This window comes from Macrobrachium rosenbergii, chromosome 17 (genome assembly GCF_040412425.1).
Source record: "Macrobrachium rosenbergii isolate ZJJX-2024 chromosome 17, ASM4041242v1, whole genome shotgun sequence".
In the NCBI taxonomy this organism is placed as follows: domain Eukaryota; kingdom Metazoa; phylum Arthropoda; class Malacostraca; order Decapoda; family Palaemonidae; genus Macrobrachium; species Macrobrachium rosenbergii.
This window is the reverse complement of record NC_089757.1, coordinates 11,361,270-11,369,672: the sequence shown is the minus strand read 5'-3', so window position 1 is coordinate 11,369,672 and position 8,403 is coordinate 11,361,270. Positions and strand designations below refer to the sequence as shown.

General features: G+C 34.4%; 1 long non-coding RNA gene across 1 annotated transcript in view; it reads left to right on the top strand.

The window, feature by feature from the left end:
• The first annotated feature begins 7,709 nt into the window (after positions 1-7,709).
• The window catches only part of LOC136847727 (uncharacterized), a 14,400-nt gene continuing 13,706 nt past the window's right edge, over positions 7,710-8,403 (top strand). The window contains exon 1 of the long non-coding RNA XR_010855813.1: positions 7,710-7,969. This is a non-coding gene — a long non-coding RNA (uncharacterized lncRNA). The remainder of the gene's footprint in view (positions 7,970-8,403) is intronic.

Genomic DNA, 8,403 nt, shown 5'->3' with positions numbered 1-8,403 from the left:
CCTATGAATATTATTGAATGGAATCTGTTACCACAGCAAGATTTTTTACCAGATTGATGATATATTTTATCTATATGTATATCTATATATATATATATATATATATATATATATATATATATATATATATATATATATATATATATATATATATATATATATATATATAAATTTAAAATCCTTTAAAACCTATCTATAATATATGTGTACACATACGTGGAAAATATGACAAAATTAGCGTTTTAAAAAAATTGTAATCAGGCGAAACTAATCTATTAAATTCATTATCTTTGTGCACTTACTATTGAAGCTCAAATTAACTCTAAAAAATGAACTTGCTTTGAGATCAATCTTGTCATATACTATATATATATATATATATATATATATATATATATATATATATATATATATATATATATATATATATATATATATATATATATATATATTATATATATCTTCTCTTCACATCAGAGACAGAGGCTAAGGATTTTCAAAAGCACAAATAGCAAAGTGGGCATTACGTTACGTTATAGATAATTAAATAATATAAGCGTGAAAAGATATTTTTGCTCTAGATGCACCATATGCTCTGTTTTCTTTGGCTGCCTTAATCTGTGGACAGGCATGTACAATGGGATATACACTGACGCATATATATATATATATATATATATATATATATATATATATATATATATATATATATATATATATATATATATATTTTATGTGTATTCTCCATTGTGTATACACATACTTTGGGTGTGTTACAAACATGGATTATTCTTGCTTCTAGTACAGTCCTTTACGTATCATCGTTCGAAAAATGATGATACGGAATAGGTTTTTCGTCTTCTTCATGGTACCTGTGATGAATAACTCAAAAACTTCATCTCCCACGTGTTTTTTCAACGCCATAGAAATCATTCCTCAGAAACACTCGTCAGTATGTGAATGGAACTATTTTACAGGAACTACAAAAAGATAAAGAAATATTTTCTTTTTTCAAACAGATGACTGGTGATGTTGATAAGACTCTTGCTGCCTTTGTAAAAAAGAATAATAAAAATGAAAGGTTTGTTGTAGATATTATTAGTTAGGTCGACAAATACAAACTAATAGTAGCACCTCGGGGTGTGAGAAAGAATTTCAAATGCTCTGCATCTCACCTATTTTTTTTTTCTTAGTGTATTACCCATGGAAATATGCATGATTTAGTCACATGCTCGCAAATGTATTATTTTAGGATAGTGTAAAAATTCCTCGAGTCTTATGCCGAAAAAATATCTCCACACTTTCTTTTATCACTTGCTCGAATGGTAATTAAATCTACAAATCTATTTTCATTAAAAAAAAGGGTCGATTTCTACTCCTTGTAAGACGTGAATTCTCTCGATCGACGCAGATATGGAACTGTTGGCTCTGTATATAGTAAAGTTTAAATTTCAAAGATTCCTTTGGAGCTGCATGGGCATTTCTTTCAACGCTTCTTTTGTTGCTGAATCTTAATCTCTTTGAGACTCTCCATATTCTGTTTACAGTGGAAAACGATGATTTCTGTTACTACTCCCGAGTATCTCACTTGACACAGATCTGAGAGTTATTGGATACACCCTCGTAAACATTTGAAATTGTGACGGTCGCTCTATTCAAATTTAGATTCAAAGCTTTTTTCTCATGAAGACAAATAGTAAGCATATACAGAAAATATAAGAAAATAGATATTGGTAAAATACAGAAAATATAAGAAAATAGATATTGGTAAAATAATTTAAACCTTGGGTCTTACGACCTGATAAAATGTTAATTGAAGCCGCATTTAGGATTTTTAAACTATTTTGCGTAGATGATTAAATTATATGGATTCCTCTGGATTTATGTTGATTTGTTTTTACTGAAATCCCCTCATAAATCTTGGACGATAGTACGAATTTTATGTCTTAGCATCTCCGACTGGTGAAGTAGCTTTCAGGTCGTTGAGCCCAGTAGTCATGAAAATTTCACTAAAATTTCATTATATGCCCATCCGGAAAAAAAGTTGGTTCAAAATCAGTACATTTATTAACCCTCGTTTCTCGAATGTTTTTCCGTCAAGTTGCACTGTGAGATTAGGTAGAACACACGTCCTCCCACATTATTCATCGGGTTACATTAGGTGGAACAAACGTCCTCCCACATTTTTCATCGGGTTACGTTAGGTGGAACAAACATCCTCCCACATTTTTCATCGGGCTACATTAGGTGGAACAAACATCCTCCCAAATTATTCATCGGGTTACATTAGGTGGAACAAACGTCCTCCCACATTTTTCATCGGGTTACATTAGGTGGAACAAACATCCTCCCACATTATTCATCGAGTTACATTAGGTGGAAGAAACGTCCACATTTTTCATCGAGTTATATTAGGCGGAACAAACATCCTCCCACATTATTCATCGGGTTACATTAGGTGGAACAAACGTTCTCCCACACTTTTCATCGGGTTATTGTGTTCAGTGATAGTTTATTTTCCTCTGCCGAGAAGTCATTGAAATATTCCTCTGGATTCCACTTTTCGTGATCGTATAACCTTGCTTCCCTTGGGAGGCCCTGCGTGATTTAAGTTGTCACTGAGAAGGTATAAATTCTGTGTCAGCTCTTAAAGGCTGCACTCATGGGCAAGAGCATGTGCCGGCATAAGGCGTGCTAGTCCAACGACAACAACAACAACGTCGCGTAACTGAAAATTTCTTAAACGGGTCAGTGTAGTACTCTGTCGTCAAGTTCAGCATAAAATTTTGAAGCTATATCTCAGGCTTAACTCAGCTTTAGAGATTGAAGCTATAATTGATATGATAATTTTGTGTTAAGAAATGTTCTTTTCGTAAGCAGTCACTCCCTAATGTCTAGTCTATTTTTTTTAAATATCTAAAGTCCAGTAATTTCTCATTCCATAGTGATTTCCATCTAGTTCGTGATACACAACCTCACATAAAAGTGTGGGTGTTTTGTAATTTACTGTTTTCACTTTACTTTCCCTTACGAAATGCAATTCGTGGAGACGCATAATAATTAAACTATAAATTTTGATGTACCTGTTACTATGACTTCCCATGTCCAATTCTTAAATATTACTGCTTGCTTGGAAGAGACATTATATAAGAGCTGGAGGCTTATCTGGTTTCAGAAAATCGCCGAAGAAGAATCAGTTTAGTTCAACATCATAAAATTGTAGTGGATACGAATGGAAAAGGTTCCGCTAGAAGCTTAGGTCAGTTTCTCAGGGAACTTGTGTGGATATGATTCTTAAATCTTCCTTATACCTACTGAGAAAAGTCGATTATTGTGGAGGGGGCATTCATATTATCCCAACAATTTGTAAAGACAGTTTACAGCCGTCAACAGAAGCACTGAAACGCACCTCCACAACTTGACACCGAATATAGAAAACTAATAACGAGCGCCCAGGTGATTTATGACGGGGAACAGGAGTGAAACTGCAGTCACTTGAGGACCTCATAAATACACACTTGCGAATCCCAAGTAGGTACCAATTGACTGAATGCAAGACTTTTTTTTTTTTTTTTTTTTTTTTTTTTTTAGCCAAAGCGCTTGAACAACCATTTTTTGAAGTTCGTGTGTACTTTGAAAATACCTTAACAGTCGACTGTTAACCTCTTTCCCTGAAGCAGAAGATGGAAGAACAGTCGCTGTAAGTGTGTTTTCCAGAAGTATCTTCGAGCGCAAAATGTTCATTTTCCGGTTCAGATCCTCCGCATCGCCAGTGTTTAGTTATTTTCGTTTTTAATAGTTTCCCACGTTGTTTATGAATTGTTTCAATTTCGGAGTTACCTGTATACCATGGTTTTTTTTTTTTTTTTTGCCTTTAGGGATTTCCAGAACTAGAATGATATAGAAAGACTTGCGTACATTTATTATTATTATTATTATTATTATTATTATTATTATTATTATTATTATTATTATTATTATTATTATTATTATTATTATTAGAATATGAAGTATATCTCTTCATTGTTCAGCAATAAAATGTGAATGATGTCCAGTTAGTGATGCCATAAGAGCCATTTCTGATTTTTTTTATCGCTATCAAAACCTTTTACCATGTAAAAAAAAAAAAAGATAGCTAAATAATAATGAGCGAAGGACACTTGGGAAACAGCAGCTTCATTGAAAACGGCAGTTTAAAAGCGCTAAATATTCAAGACTAGCGAAAACGAGGAAACTCTTCCTTCTTTCGCTTTCCTTGGCGGTTATAACCTCCTGTTCTTCAAGAGGCTGTTTCCTGCTTCCTGCTTCCTTGGTGTTAAAGACCCAAACTTCCCGTCCTCCTTTTTCTTGGTTATTTCGGTCTGGGCTACATAGGGACACTGTTTTGTCATTCAGGTAGGCCCCAGATTTGAGATGAATTAGCAATTGAAAGTTATATCTTCTGTCTTAACTTGCGTTCTGGCAAAAGGTGTCATTATCGGTGCCGTTCTTTTCTGAGACTTACGCAAGAAGACCACCTTGGTTAGAATTTTCAGTTTATACCTATAATCATCGAAAAGCAATTTAAAGAACACCTAATATATAGCTGCGCGTACGCGCCTGCGCTCGCGCGTTTAAATGCTGTGCTATGAAGTCGAGATAATAACCAAGATATAGGTGTTTTAAGCAGTGATTTCATGTGTCCTATATTAACCAGCAAAACGCACGCATAAACCTTCATATATGTAATGGCCATATTGTTCTATCTAACAGATCTACAGTGAGTCAGAACTGCATTCTATTAGCGGAGTTATGTGGGCTATAAAGAAATGTACTGACTTTTGTTTATGGATATAAATTGGTTATTCTAGAACTTATAAAATTAGAATTATTATTTTCTAACTTTCATCACTTCTTCACCGTTCTTTCTTCAAAGAGAAGTTCAATAATACAGTTATCCTTATCAAAGGAATGTCCTGAAATTATCAAAGTTAAATCATGGTTAATAAAATATATACATATTTCATGAGAACTCTACTGAAACGATTATGTTCATTTTGGCGTTCTGAATTTATTGATTTTTGTTGTAGACAGAAAAGATATTTGAAGGTAGTAAATCAGTTTTGTTCGTTCATTAATTTACCTATACATTCAAGTGTAATGTAAGTTGCCATTTAACTAGATACCAGAGAAGTATTAGAAATAACGACGAATAAGTGACGTACCAAAGAAGCGAATGGTGAGTAAAAATATCAGAAATTAAGCGAAAATGGCGTTTTTAGCATCTTGCCGCAGAACCTGGTCCAAATACCCAATGTTTTCCTGTAGCTGTGCAGTTCCCGACGTCGGTTTGCTAACAAATATTGGAAGCTCGGGGCAAAGTTTGGCAACAAGAGGTTACATGTTGACCGAGTAACGTCTGTTGCATTTACTGGTATTTTCAGTACTGATGTTTTCATTACTTGTCATATCCTGAGCAAGAAATCATGCCAAGATACCAGAGGACGTGCTTGTGTAATGCCCTTTTTTTTTTCTTAAAGTGTAATTGTAAATTTTGCTTCATGAAACAGAATTTGAAGTAGAGTGTTCTTTTCGACGCAATATGCTTTGATCTGAATACTCTTTCTTAGAGGACATATTTCAGACAGGTCAGTTCACGAATGGATGTGTGAAATGCCACTTAAGTTCAAGCATTTTCTCAGAGGAATCTTGGGTATTCTGCTGATTACTTAATGTTGTTTTATTGAATACATTATTTTGATTGGGTACTAAGTTAGTACAGTTTCGATATATCTGAAACAAGGAGTAGAAATCAAGCGACATAACTTGTCTTGGGTAGAGAATTCTCACAGCTGCTGAAGATGATCAGTGTGCTGTTAAGATTTAGACCATTGGCCCTATTCCTCAATTGACATTGACAGGTTATTTGAGCTAATGGGTTGCTGTGATCATAAACGATAACGAGAGGATTAGATTAGGTAAAAAATAATTAAGTTGGAAGTCATAATTCACGTTTTGAAATGAGTCATTCTGTATTTTGAATTTAAGGGAAACGTTATCAAGAGCAATGTTTACCGAGTTAGAGAACAAACATTTGGAGCTTTATCATGTAAATACAGAGTGGGTGCGAATGTAAATATAGGCTTATGAAACTTCTTGTAACTTTACTTAATTAAGTACAATTAAGTTCAAAACAAATATGAGAAAAACAAAAAAAAAAAAAAACACGAATAGTGGATCTCAGTGGTATGAATTAGGATTTTTTTGCTTTTTGTTTTATGGTCCCTAATATACTGAATTTCTTAACGATACCTCATTTATTAACCCAGAATGGCTAGACATATAAATGTACATATTGACCATTGGACATGTTTAAGAAAACATTTGGTATATTGTACTCACCAAAGAATACTGTTATACGAGACTGCTGAGAGGAAGTTCCGGATGCCAAATCTCTTCATTATTAGTAAAACAAACATTTTGGTAAATTATTGTAGCATGAGAATATGAGGAGGGAGAGGGATACCAAATCTATTAGTCAGGTTGGGAACAGGAGCGCATCTTGTGTCAGAATCTTGTCAAATTAACCTGATTTCTCAACTTTCTTTGCAACTTCCTTATAAAGATGCTGAGGATTACGTCAGTGGCTCTGAATGCTTATACATAATATAAATATATTCTTATTACTATAAAGCGGAATATTTTAGTGAGGAATATTTGCACATGTATAGAATAATATATATTTGACAAATTAGTTAAAATAAAATATATGAAAGTCTTGGGTTTTCATTCATTTTCCCTCCTAACCAGAATGAAAAATTAAATGTGTATGATTCTCTTCTGAGTTATTGAGTGAAGTCTTTCTATATGCTTAATTTCCTCCCAATTCAGCACATGAATTATCCTTGCCCCAGTTTTTTAATAACCTATTCGACCCTTGAAATTGATCGTTAAACAAAGTCTGACGTTGTCTGTTTCCAGTGAGAAAAACTTAGAGCTGCAGAGTGCAGACCCCTGTGCCAGTGTTCCACTGAAGTACAGTCAAACTGTGTCCCTGGAAGTGACTGCAGTAAACAAACATTTGTAATTGAGGTATGGTATCTTGGGCAAGATCATTTTATAGACCCAAGAAGCAAGGTAATATAACCCTTATAAAACTCATTCTTTCAGCAGGAGAAAATGAATCTTATAACTCCGACCTGGCTCAAGTTGCTCTTGGTTACATATTAAGCCCGTTATACCAATAGTTTTATGCATGGCTTGCAAAATCTTTACTTGATTTTAAGAAGAAATAACACCAGTAGTGGTATATTTCTTCACTCAGGACCACAGATCACCATTCTTAGCTTTCGTTTCATCATTGCCGAGATAATAAAGATTAGGCTAGTGTAGACTCAGTGTTGGAGTGGGTACAATTTTTAAGAAAATACATTCATTATCTCTATAAGCGCTTCAAGTACCTGCTTAGAACGGTTCATTGTAGAGCTACACAGATCTGATAAGGAATAACAACTGACATTTTGGACAAATGTAAGAAAATTTGCTTTACTCTGAATTGCAGTAGCTTGCAATAATAACAAACCAAATCTGTCTGAATTCATTTAAACCGATAAAGGTAACGGCAAAGTGTGAATCCGTTGTTTACATAAACAGTAACCCCAGGTCACTTTACCTATGTTAAGAGTGCTTGCACGGTCGCCGGTAATCATTACTTTGGCAACAATGACTAAGACTAGGCAGTTAGAGGCAGGCAGCCAGTCGCCTCGAAGTCGAAGCCGAAGGTCGTCAGTATTGCTGAAGTTCCCACTGCGGGAAGGTTGTCTGGGAAGAGCAAGTAGCAAGTGGTACAAAAGTTGATTTATATAATTTTGTTATATTTGTGTTATTATTAAAAATTTTATGACTATTTGAAGAGGACATACAGTGAATTGCTGGTATTTAGTTTAAGCCATGAGCGCTCAGGACAATAATGTACTTGAATAAATGGAAGGTAAGGAATTTTTTCATTTTGTTTTCAGAACAGTAATACTTAATTACGAAGTATGTAAGTTGTGGTTCTTTATAAGTCTATATGGTTCCTTTTGGATACGCTTCCACCAAGCCAGGTTCAATTCAGATATGTCGAGTGAGGATATTTACCATAAGCTGAAAAAAATGTATAACATGTCATGATGGCGAGCTAGCCAAGCAGGTTTTCCTTAAATGAGAAGTGAAATTTGGAATAAGACAAATTTAATGAAGTTTGACAGTGAGACGAGAAAAGACCAGATTGGTTGGGTGTTTCAGATTAGACCGGTCTTAACCAGCACAGGTCACTGCATAAGGCAGCCCATGAGTGATGGTACGGCGTTGAAGTGAATGAGGGGGGTTTAGTGAGCCCCTATGGACATTTCAACCATCCGAGATAGAAAAGGTTAAAGGGAC